The sequence below is a fragment of the Hemibagrus wyckioides genome, linkage group LG21 (genome assembly GCF_019097595.1).
Source record: "Hemibagrus wyckioides isolate EC202008001 linkage group LG21, SWU_Hwy_1.0, whole genome shotgun sequence".
Classification (NCBI taxonomy): Eukaryota; Metazoa; Chordata; class Actinopteri; order Siluriformes; family Bagridae; genus Hemibagrus; species Hemibagrus wyckioides.
The window spans coordinates 10,772,610-10,783,717 of NC_080730.1; positions in this window are offsets into that span (position 1 = coordinate 10,772,610).

The following is an 11,108-nucleotide window of genomic DNA, read 5'->3' on the forward strand; positions in this document are numbered from 1 at the left end:
AGATCTCTGTGTGACCGTCTGTCAAATTGGAATGAAAGCCTTGCTAATAAAGTGACATGCATGGGGAGAAAATATACAGAGAAACTGTGATTAAGTACTTATATGGGTATTGTGTCAAATTCTTATATAATTAATAGTAGAAGAATGGAATAAAAAGCACCTACATTTATATATGTGAAAAAATCTTTATAGATGAGATTTGTTCATCATGTCCAATCCTGCATTATTAGCAGGTTTATTAAGAACATCAGACAAACCTATCAGTAGCAGACATACACTATATTGCCAAAAGTATTCGCTCACCCATCCAAATAATCAGAATCAGGTGTTCCAATCACTTCCATGGCCACAGGTGTATAAAATCAAGCACCTAGGCATGCAGACTGTTTTTACAAACATTTGTGAAAGAATGGGTCGCTCTCAGGAGCTCAGTGAATTCCAGCGTGGAACTGTGATAGGATGCCACCTGTGCAACAAATCCAGTCGTGAAATTTCCTCGCTCCTAAATATTCCACAGTCAACTGTCAGCTGTATTATAAGAACGTGGAAGTGTTTGGGAACGACAGCAACTCAGCCGCGAAGTGGTAGGCCACATAAACTGACGGAGCGGGGTCAGCGGATGCTGAGGCGCATAGTGCGAAGAGGTCGCCAACTTTCTGCAGAGTCAATTGCTACAGACCTCCAAACTTCATGTGGCCTTCAGATTAGCTCAAGAACAGTGTGCAGAGAGCTTCATGGAATGGGTTTCCATGGCCGAGCAGCTGCATCCAAGCCATACATCACCAAGTGCAATGCAAAGCGTTGGATGCAGTGGTGTAAAGCACGCCGCCACTGGACTCTAGAGCAGTGGAGACGCGTTCTCCATCTGGCAATCTGATGGACGAGTCTGGGTTTGGCGGTTGCCAGGAGAACGGTACTTGTCTGACTGCATTGTGCCAAGTGTAAAGTTTGGTGGAGGGAGGATTATGGTGTGGGGTTGTTTTTCAGGAGCTGGGCTTGGCCCCTTAGTTCCAGTGAAAGGAACTCTGAATGCTTCAGCATACCAAGACATTTTGGACAATTCCATGCTCCCAACTTTGTGGGAACAGTTTGGAGCTGGCCCCTTCCTCTTCCAACATGACTGTGCACCAGTGCACAAAGCAAGGTCCATAAAGACATGGATGACAGAGTCTGGTGTGGATGAACTTGACTGGCCTGTACAGAGTCCTGACCTCAACCCGATAGAACACCTTTGGGATGAATTAGAGCGGAGACTGAGAGCCAGGCCTTCTCATCCAACATCAGTGTGTGACCTCACAAATGCGCTTCTGGAAGAATGGTCAAAAATTCCCATAAACACACTCCTAATCCTTGTAGACAGCCTTCCCAGAAGAGTTGAAGCTGTTATAGCTGCAAAGGGTGGACCAACGTCATATTGAACCCTATGGATTAGGAATGGGATGTCACTTAAGTTCATATGCGAGTCAAGGCAGGTGAGCGAATACTTTTGGCAATATAGTATATCTCAATATCAACTGTTCAAACGAAATTATTGTGTATTTCAGCCGCCTTCAGCATTGTTTTACAATGTAGAAGAAAATAAGCATCAGGAAAGACCATGGAATTAGATGTGTCCAAACTTTTGTCTGGTAGTGTATTTGAAACAGAATGGAATCTAATGTATATAAGCTATAGAGAAGAATAACAAAAATAAACCACTTCAGCAACTAAACTCAACTGAACTAATTAGCTAATTAAACAAGATAATATATAACTGTATAACCTTACGGTTAGCCTTTAGCTCTTTAGCTTTCTAACATTTTTAAAAGACAGATTGGAGGCAAATGACACAATCCTGTATGAATCAGTATATGTATGTACTGTATGTATGTGTGTGTGTGTGTATATATATATATATATATATATATATATATATATATATATATATATATATATATATATATACATACATATATACATATATATATATATACATTCATCTATCCATGTGCACTCTACTTCCATTTGTTTATCTATCTGAGTAAACTGAGTGGAGTTTTGCATGTAGTATTGTAAGCTGTATTCTGTCTTGCTGACATGTTCTCAGTTGTGAGACTGCAGCAGAACTGGGATGAAAAGGTTTTGGATTCTCCCAGTTCACATTACTCCCTATCCTGCTCTTCAAAATGTGTTTTGAATTTTTTAGTTTAGATTCCTATGACTGATTTGTAAAGAATTCAAAATAACTTCTTTTTTGGGTGAATATGAAACTGAATTTGATCGAATAATTGAGTACTGTTGGGTCACTTTTAAGCAACACAATAATTCACATTCCAAGTTAGATTCCAGTGGAATTCATTCGCTCTCTGCTTCATGTGTCTGTTTCTCTGTCTTACGTATTATGTTCCTGTTATCACTTCATGTCTAACTTGACCTCATTATGTTGTGTTAGTCAGCAGTCCCCTTTCCCCATCCTCTCATGGGATGCTGACATGTAAATATTTTACCATCCAAACATTTTAAACATTAGGTCTTTGTGTGTGTCCTGGGCAAAAGTCCACAAAACAGCAACCGGAAAGAAATGCAACTAAGCAAAAAAAAAATCACAGAAACCACAAAAGTTGCACTGCTCATGGAAAATGTTAATCTTGTGTCACAGAAGTTACTCAGTATGGCAGGGATAAGCATTTTCCTTCTCATGCAATTCTATCAGGACACTCATGAGAATGCTCACAAGTTTTTTTTTTTGTTTGCTTTTTTTTGTTTTCATTTAAAGTTCTGCAGGAAGCTATTCAACACAAGAAACTCCCATGGTACTCCCATCATACTGCATATACGGAGAGTTGTAAATGATTTATGAAGAATGATATTTGAAAGAGAAAAATCCTCTTTAAAAAAATATCAAGGATTTATATCAGTAAAAGAAGGTATAATGTGCTTTGGGACAAACTGTATACTGAAACGGTCATATCCTTGCCCTGCTATCAATAACTGAGATTCCATCAACAATTTTTATTCGCTTATTTCAAAATATTTAAAGTAGTTTCATATTTCTTATGGAATTTCTTTTGAGGCAACATGGTGGCACAGCAGGTAGCTTTACTTTCTTCACAGCTTCAGGATCTCTGGTTCAATCTTGAGCTCAGTACATCATCTGCTTTGTATGTGTTGTGTCCATGTGGATTTCCTCCAAGTTCTCCAGTTTCCTCCCACTGTTTTCTGGATAAGCTCTGAATCCAATTACCCTGACCACCAGGGTAAAATAAAGGGTTAAATGAATGCATGAGTGAGTGAATGAGCAAACTCTACATGACACCTGCAATTGGCCTTCATGTCAACAAAGCCACTCCCAAATTTGGTATAATACAGTCAGGGATTGAGTCAGGGGTTATATCAACTTGACATTAAATCTTATGCCACCTCACTTCTATTGGATTAAGCCTATATTCTGTAAATATTTTTATAGGTTTCTGTGCGATGGAGCCGTATTGGATGGATCCCATTCAAAGTGCATTCTCCAGATTCACTAGATGATGCTTTCTCCAGATGCTGCTAGGAAGGATGAAGCAGCTGCTGAAGATGAATAAACATCATGTACATATGCTGGTGCATGTAGCCCTATACGTATTACCCAAACAATGTTAAACATATTAATATATATCAAAAATGAGAAGTAACTACATGATCTAAATGACAGTGTATATTATCGCTATAATTATTAACAGCATAATGTCTAATTATGAAAAATCTCACAGCTGAAATGTTGCTCAAGACTAAGGCAAAAAAAACTGCAAAATTGAGTTAACTGTTGTGGTTTTAATTATGTGACCTAAAACATGTATTTATATTTAGGAAAACCACTATGCTGACATCATTTTACATAGCCCATTTAGTCTAGGCTCATTAGGAGTCAGTTCAGCACATGATTCTTATTATGGCAAAGTATTGTAAAGGAAGAAAAGAGACTGTTGGGGAGGAGGTCAAGTAGATCCCATTCACTTGCAATTAAATCTTATACTGGAATGGCCAATTTCACTCCCATGTGGGCTTGTTGAATTGTTTCTGGAGCCATGCATCTATATGTGGTGAGGAAGGGATATGAGCCATGAAGGAGCCATGATGGTCATGACCTTGCATTTCACAGGATTCCCATTCATTTATGAATGTTCCTCAACTCCACAATGAAATGCTAGCTAGCTTTCTACCAAGAACAATGATGATCATTTAATTAAAAATATTTTGAGTTTATATAATTCCAGCAGAAGGATTAGAACAAACCAGTATTGCTTTTAATTTTATGTAAAGATCATTTAATTAACAATGATCATTTCATTAAAAAATAGTTTGAGTTTATATAATTCCAGCAGGAGGATTAGAATAAACCTGTATTGCTTTTAATTTTATGTAAAGTCAGGATATCTTTGCCGTTAACACAAATTAGCGTAACCAAATCAAGAGGAACATTTACAAGTCAATTAAATCCACTGTAGTAAAGCTCACTTCTGAAGTTTCAAGATTAGACCCATGAAACATTTTCTTTACAAAAATTATATGAGTAATAAATAAATAGTGTCTTAGCAAGTTGTTGGGCCACCACAAGCTGCTAGAACAGCTTCAGTGCACTTTAGAATAGACTATAAAATTCTCTGGAAGTGTACTGTAGTGAATTCCCTCAAAAAGATGTTCCCTTATTTGGTGATGTAAAATATGGCTGCAATTATATATGAATGAGGTAATTCTAGATCCCTGGTGAAAAGCCAGAATGTAGTTGGGGATGAGGTTTGTGTTTTTCTGACTCTGAATGGCTCTCTGAGATGCATCATTTCACAGACTTTCTCAGTCCTATTCATTCATTCATTCATTCATTCATTCATTCATTCATGACAACAAGCACCTCAGTGAGGTTGAGGTTGTACCCATGGAAATACTGAAATGGAATAAGGCCTATTGATGGGTGGGTAAAATGAGTTCTGGGTGTATTTATTGCAGGGCAGGTAGCATCTTTCAATGTAGGATACAGTAGGATATGAGGAATATTTCTATTTCTTGGTTCAACTGTTCCATTGTACCCTGAGGAAAAGTTTAAATTAATGTTTAGCTGATGGCAAAAGGCCATCGATCCCCTGCCAGATAAATTGGATTCACCATACCTGACCCAATATCCTCTAGGATGCCTTTGGAAATGAGGAGATGATGAAATTAACGGATATGAGGGAGCAAGAAACATGAGATTTGTAGGAGCTTAAGCAATCCAGTCAGCAAATGTTTAGAAGTATTTACTTACATGTTTTGAATCAGTAGTCTTATTGCCCAGTGTCTATACTTGTGCGTGTAGTGTTTAGTATAAGTGGAGTACAATATAAGTGTTGTGTTTTAAGGGTGTGGTGTTGGAAAATGTTTGAAACCTGTGAGCAAAGTCTTTTTTTCTGTAGGAGTAATTACAGATAACTACTTACCCAACATCATTAGTATTCTTAAAACTATGCAACCATAGTTGATGTTAACTAAATGTAATGTATTAGAAACAAAATAAATGGATGGAAGAAGGTTAATACAAAGGGGTTTGACTTGGAACTACTTTGGACAGTTACGGATTTCTAGCTTCCTAAAACGGTTCTACTTGGAATTCTATCTCATAGGGAAACACTGTAGTAGGGTTTTACTACTCCATTTGGTTTTTTTTATATATCCTGACTGTATCTAATTATCTAATCAGCAGGTCTTGGATTATGACTTTCAGATTTCTTTGGAAACAAATATCATCTGTTGTCTATTCCCAGTGACTTTAGAGGAAAACACTGGTCAGCAGATAAAGAGCTACCCAAATCTAAGTAGAGACTAGGTCTCACTCTGTTCATGGTGTTCCTTTTTTTATTGAAACAGCATATGAGAAGCTGCATGATCGTAAACCAGAGCTACTAATAGATGAATGATGGCTATGGGCACATCATAGCAAAGAGACAGACAGAAACAAAACACTAGATATTAGGTAATAGACCTACTCTAGGATGGTTTGAATACTGGAACTGATGGCAATTGGGCACAGTAAGGAGAGCATGAAGAGATTTTATACATTTTAAACAATCACATATACAGTTTGTTGTGATACGCTGCATTCTGTTTTCACCAAACATTTCCACTTTGGATGATCTGACTCTTTTCTCTGAGAATTAAGAGTCTGACATTGGACTGAATTTATTGGGACACATAATCTTGGGAAAACTGGCAACTATCTTGAAGGCTCTGCATTTGTAAGAAAAATCTTCTCATTGTTAGCCTTCTCAAAAGAGTAATATAAATTAGGACAGTTGTTCAGAAAACAGTTCACTATAAGTAATCAGATGACATGATTTTTCCTTTAAGGAATTGCTCTTCTAATATATATAGTATGTAACAGGATTTTATCTAAAGATAAGATATTTTATAACGCTCCTAGTTTGTATGGCACATATTCTCCTTTTCTCCCTAATAAACATTAGCATGGATTAAAAAAATAAGTATTTATAAATCATAATAACCTCTTGCACATACTTCATTATATGAAAATATGTCTTGGTGTCTGAAATTTTGATTATACAGTCACTAAATATCACAGACATTCACTCGACTTTAAAGCAAATATAGCAATCACTGTAAAAATGTGGCTGTATTAATTCTCTCATTTATCCCCAAACCTTTGCTTTACAAAGCTGACATGCTCTATCCACATATTTGACTAGGGTTTTTGTTTAGGGCTCGAGGAGGAATGTGCTCTGATGTATTTGGGAACACGCTGAATGATGGCACGCAGCAGGGAGTATACAGCTCCCTAGTTGTGTACTCCAGATGGCTTCCTAGTATTTAATCTCACTTCACTCTATTCATTCTAAGCACTGGAACTTTCTGTCTGCCAAATTAGTGCTGGCTCTCACATGTTAAACAACACTGAAAGAAAACGCTGTGACAAATGGAGCCGGTTTATAATTCAAGCTTTCATCCTCTGAAAAAAAAAAAATCATATCAGTCTCTAAATATCTCTTGCCTACTAAGAGCAGCATGTGCTAACACTTCCAATAATATCAGTTGTGATATTTGCAACACCTCACCTTACAGTTGCCATATACACTTTTCCCTTTCGCAGCTAGTATTATTCGGCTTAAAATGGGTTTGGGTTGGGCTGATGTCTTCATTTTTTAAATTTAATATTTATTTAATGTAATTATGATGAAATACAGCAAGCAATAAACATCTTAAACTTCACAGCATAACTCCTTTACAAATTCAAAGGCACTCACACATGGTTTCCATTAATTACACTTCTTATGTATAAATTTACACACACCAGAAGCGCAAATGGGATATAGACATTTTCTGAGCATTTTCATGAATATCAAATTTCTTGTGTAAAACCAATTTATGAATAAATCCATTTGTATCCAGCTTGATAAATGTAGCCCACTCTGGGTAGCGGAGTAACCCATTAAAAGAGGCAGAATAGTTTAACATACCAATGGAAGAAACTTAAACTAAAAAAAAGTTAGTCAAATATTTCATTACAAAATAAACCATGTATTTGTCATCATGTATTTAATATGCAAATTATGCAAATGTATTTAATAAGCAAATTAAAAAGGTTCTTTGCCTGTCTGTCTGGGTAACCTCTACAGGGTTTATGTTGATCCCTATACCAGATTTTCCTTTAAGAAAGGTGCCACATACAGAAGATCCCCCTAAAAATGCTAACACGTAAATAACAATTTAGAAAATTTAGAAGACCATTTTCCCACATATTGTTCATTTATCAGATTGCAGTATGTATACTTCATTTATTCTTATTGGTCTTATTTGTCTTTGGTTTGGCTTTCTGTCTTTATGTATATATTTATTTTCGGTGCGTAATTGAATAAATAAGTTATTTAACCTTGACAGACTTTGCAAATTATACGATTGGAAGCTGATAAATCAAAGATTACGTTTATTCATATTCTTAGGAGTAAACTTAGGCGCAAACAGGATACAGACATGTACCAGACAGCAATCACAGAGAATTGAGAACCGCTAAGGGAAGTGGAGAAAATCACAATGTGGTACTGATGTCCTCTCATGCTGCTTTCTTCTCTCAAAATGCTCGGTTGGAAACATCTGCATCTGATCCAGAACTTTTTTTTACTTCACCTCTTAACAAGCTTCTGCACCCTCCTCCTTTGCCACATACTTTGAAGAAAAGGTCTTTTTTTATCTGTCTTGCTGCATGTAGCCTTAACATTAACTTTTCTCTTTTCTCAAAAGAAAAGAGACTTTTATCACCTATACACATGGTTCCAGACAGTGTCTCAAGACTTTTCCATTATTATTTCTGTCACAAATTACTCCATAACTTTGATCACTTCAAAACAGTTGTTCCCATGCCAAAAAAAAAGACACTAGGCACTTACATGCACCTACTGACCAGCATCACGTCTCTCTATTCATTCTAGTTTATTTAATCAAGTGTTATTATTTCTAACCTAGAACAATCTTCTTAGATCCTACTCTGATCCTAAGTCTGGCATCATAGTGTAGCACTCCACAAAAACAGCTCTTATAGACAAATAAATAGCATATGCAATCATCCCCAGATAGCAAAACACATTTTAGCATTTTTCAGCACATACTATTATGGGCAGTTGCAAAACGACTTTATGTTCAATATTCTATGCTCATTTTCGACAGCACAATAAGCAACATTTATTTTACTCTAAAATGCTATGTAACAAAATCCACAATGTTGTTATTAAACATTATTGGGCAATTGTTGCATTATGGGTTATGACAGCACACAGAATGTTCTATTTACCTTAATGTTTATAATAAAAAAAAACTTTATAAAATCGCACAAACATTGCATCAAAAGTGATTACTAGTAATGAGTAAATTATGAGAGTTTGGAGTGCGTTAGCCTTAGCTACAAGTTCAGGTGACTTTATTGCACTGCTAATTGATAACGTTCAACATCTAGCTAACATGAGCTAACCTAACAGGATTTCAAAGCCATATTCATACATTTATTGTGCACTGCTAATGATCTAACATAAGCTAATCAGACAGAATTGTGAAGATCCCAAATCCGTATTTATAAATCTAGGCCTAAATGCTGACAGTTATCAAGCTAGCCTGACGATATTTTTGTGAGGACTTGAGTGATAATCACAATTGTATATGATATACCTTGCCAGTGCTAGGTATTAGCTAAAAGCTTTCTGATTTTATGCAATTGTCTTAATCTTTTTTTATTATATTGGCTGCTAAGGACTGAATTCTTACTTAATAACTTAGGAACACAAGTTAAAATATATAAAAATATATTTTAAAAAATATATGTTAATTAAGCTGAACTAGACAGTAGCATTTTGTAAGTAATTTTAGTCGTTGTTATCTTAGCTAGCTAACAGGAGTTTCATGATTGCATGAGGTATATTTAATTTAGTTACATGCTGAAGATTAAAATTTGTGCCCATCGTTCTCTGTGATCAGAGGTTGGTTTTAGATCGGGTTTAGAATTACGCTACTTCAGGTAGGTTTCCATGTATTAACAGACTCCTCCCTGGCATTAGAGCAAAGCCATAAGTGACTACATTTGCCCTAGGTAGCTCCATGCAGACACTCCACTGACGCATCTCACTGCTCAGTGGTTGGTTCACTTCTGTTTTCTCTCTACACTTGTTTTGTCAGTGAGGTTATACTCTAGCCCAGTTTTCCACTCAACTCATCTTCTTCTTTCCTGCCTCATGTTTTTTTTCTACTCTGCACTCATGTTTTAGCTTGCATCTCAGCATATCTGGTGAGTATCCTGTTATGGGTGGCAGCTTATGAAATTAAATCCCAGCTAACGCGAGCTGCTCTCTATTCCTGGACATCCATCTGCTGCATGAAGGCCACTCAGGTCCTTGTTCATTTCCTTTATCACATCAAGTCTAGACTATTGCAACTCTCTTCGCGTAAGTTGCAAGTGATGCAGAAAGCAGCTGCATGCTTTGTTTTTAATCCTATCAAATTCTCCCACACCACACCCCATTACTCCACTCTCACTGCTGGATTCCTGTAACAATCCAAATCAGACTGAAAATACTGATGCTCATCTACAAAGTGAAAAGCACCTATCTGAACGCACTCATAAAACCACCATCTGTCAAAGTCACTGTCTATCTTCCATGAAAGTCTGAAAAGGCCCTGATTCACAGAGCAAATGAAATAACGAAGCAGTACATCCTTCTCTTTGTTTGGTTAATTACATTCATTAATAAACCAAACAAATACTAGGGTTAAGGTTAGGATCTTCGAAATATTAATAAAACACAATAATTTATACATTTATAATTCAGAGATTATATCTTTTCATAACACTTCATAACACACAAATGGTGTAGACTATAATGAAATGATACCTGACCTTCGGAAAGCTCTTGGCACATAGGCAAGAAATCAGATCTAGGCCACTTATCAATCTCTTGTAATAAAAAATGATATGACATGGTCAGAGTCAGAGCTGCATATGTTTTTGTCTTCATATGTCTTCCAAAATTCTGATGAAGTTTTCTCTTGCACAGAGCTTTCTCTTACAAATCCCCCCGCTTATGGAACAGCCTCCTGATTACTGTTCGGGACTGTTAAAGTCTAGATATATTTGTTTAGTCAAGCCTTTTTTAAAATGTTTTTTCTTAGTTAAGGAGCAGATGTGGAAGCTTCGTGGGTATCGAGTGTTTGGGTGAATCTTGATGGCTTACATCTGGTTGGAGTTCTCATCACATGGCCCCATGTGGACAGCTTAGGGATCCATGAGACTGTGGTGAAAAGTAGCACTTAGATATCATGGAGATGGTTTTTTGCCCCATTATAGACTACAAAAGCTACACTTAATGTTCAAACTTGAATGATTTTCCTGGCTACATAATTACACATTTTGACCATATAGTGCACAGTTATTAAAGAGAAATGATTTCTAATCACACTCTCCACTGGCACTCAGATGAGTATGTGTTCCTTCTGAAGTCTGGCTCTTCTCAAGGTTTATATTTGAGATATTTTTTCCATGCCAACCTCACCTCTGGTTTGCCCATGAGTTATTAATCTACAATTTATAATGTTTTCTTAACTTTTATATTTCTGTAAAG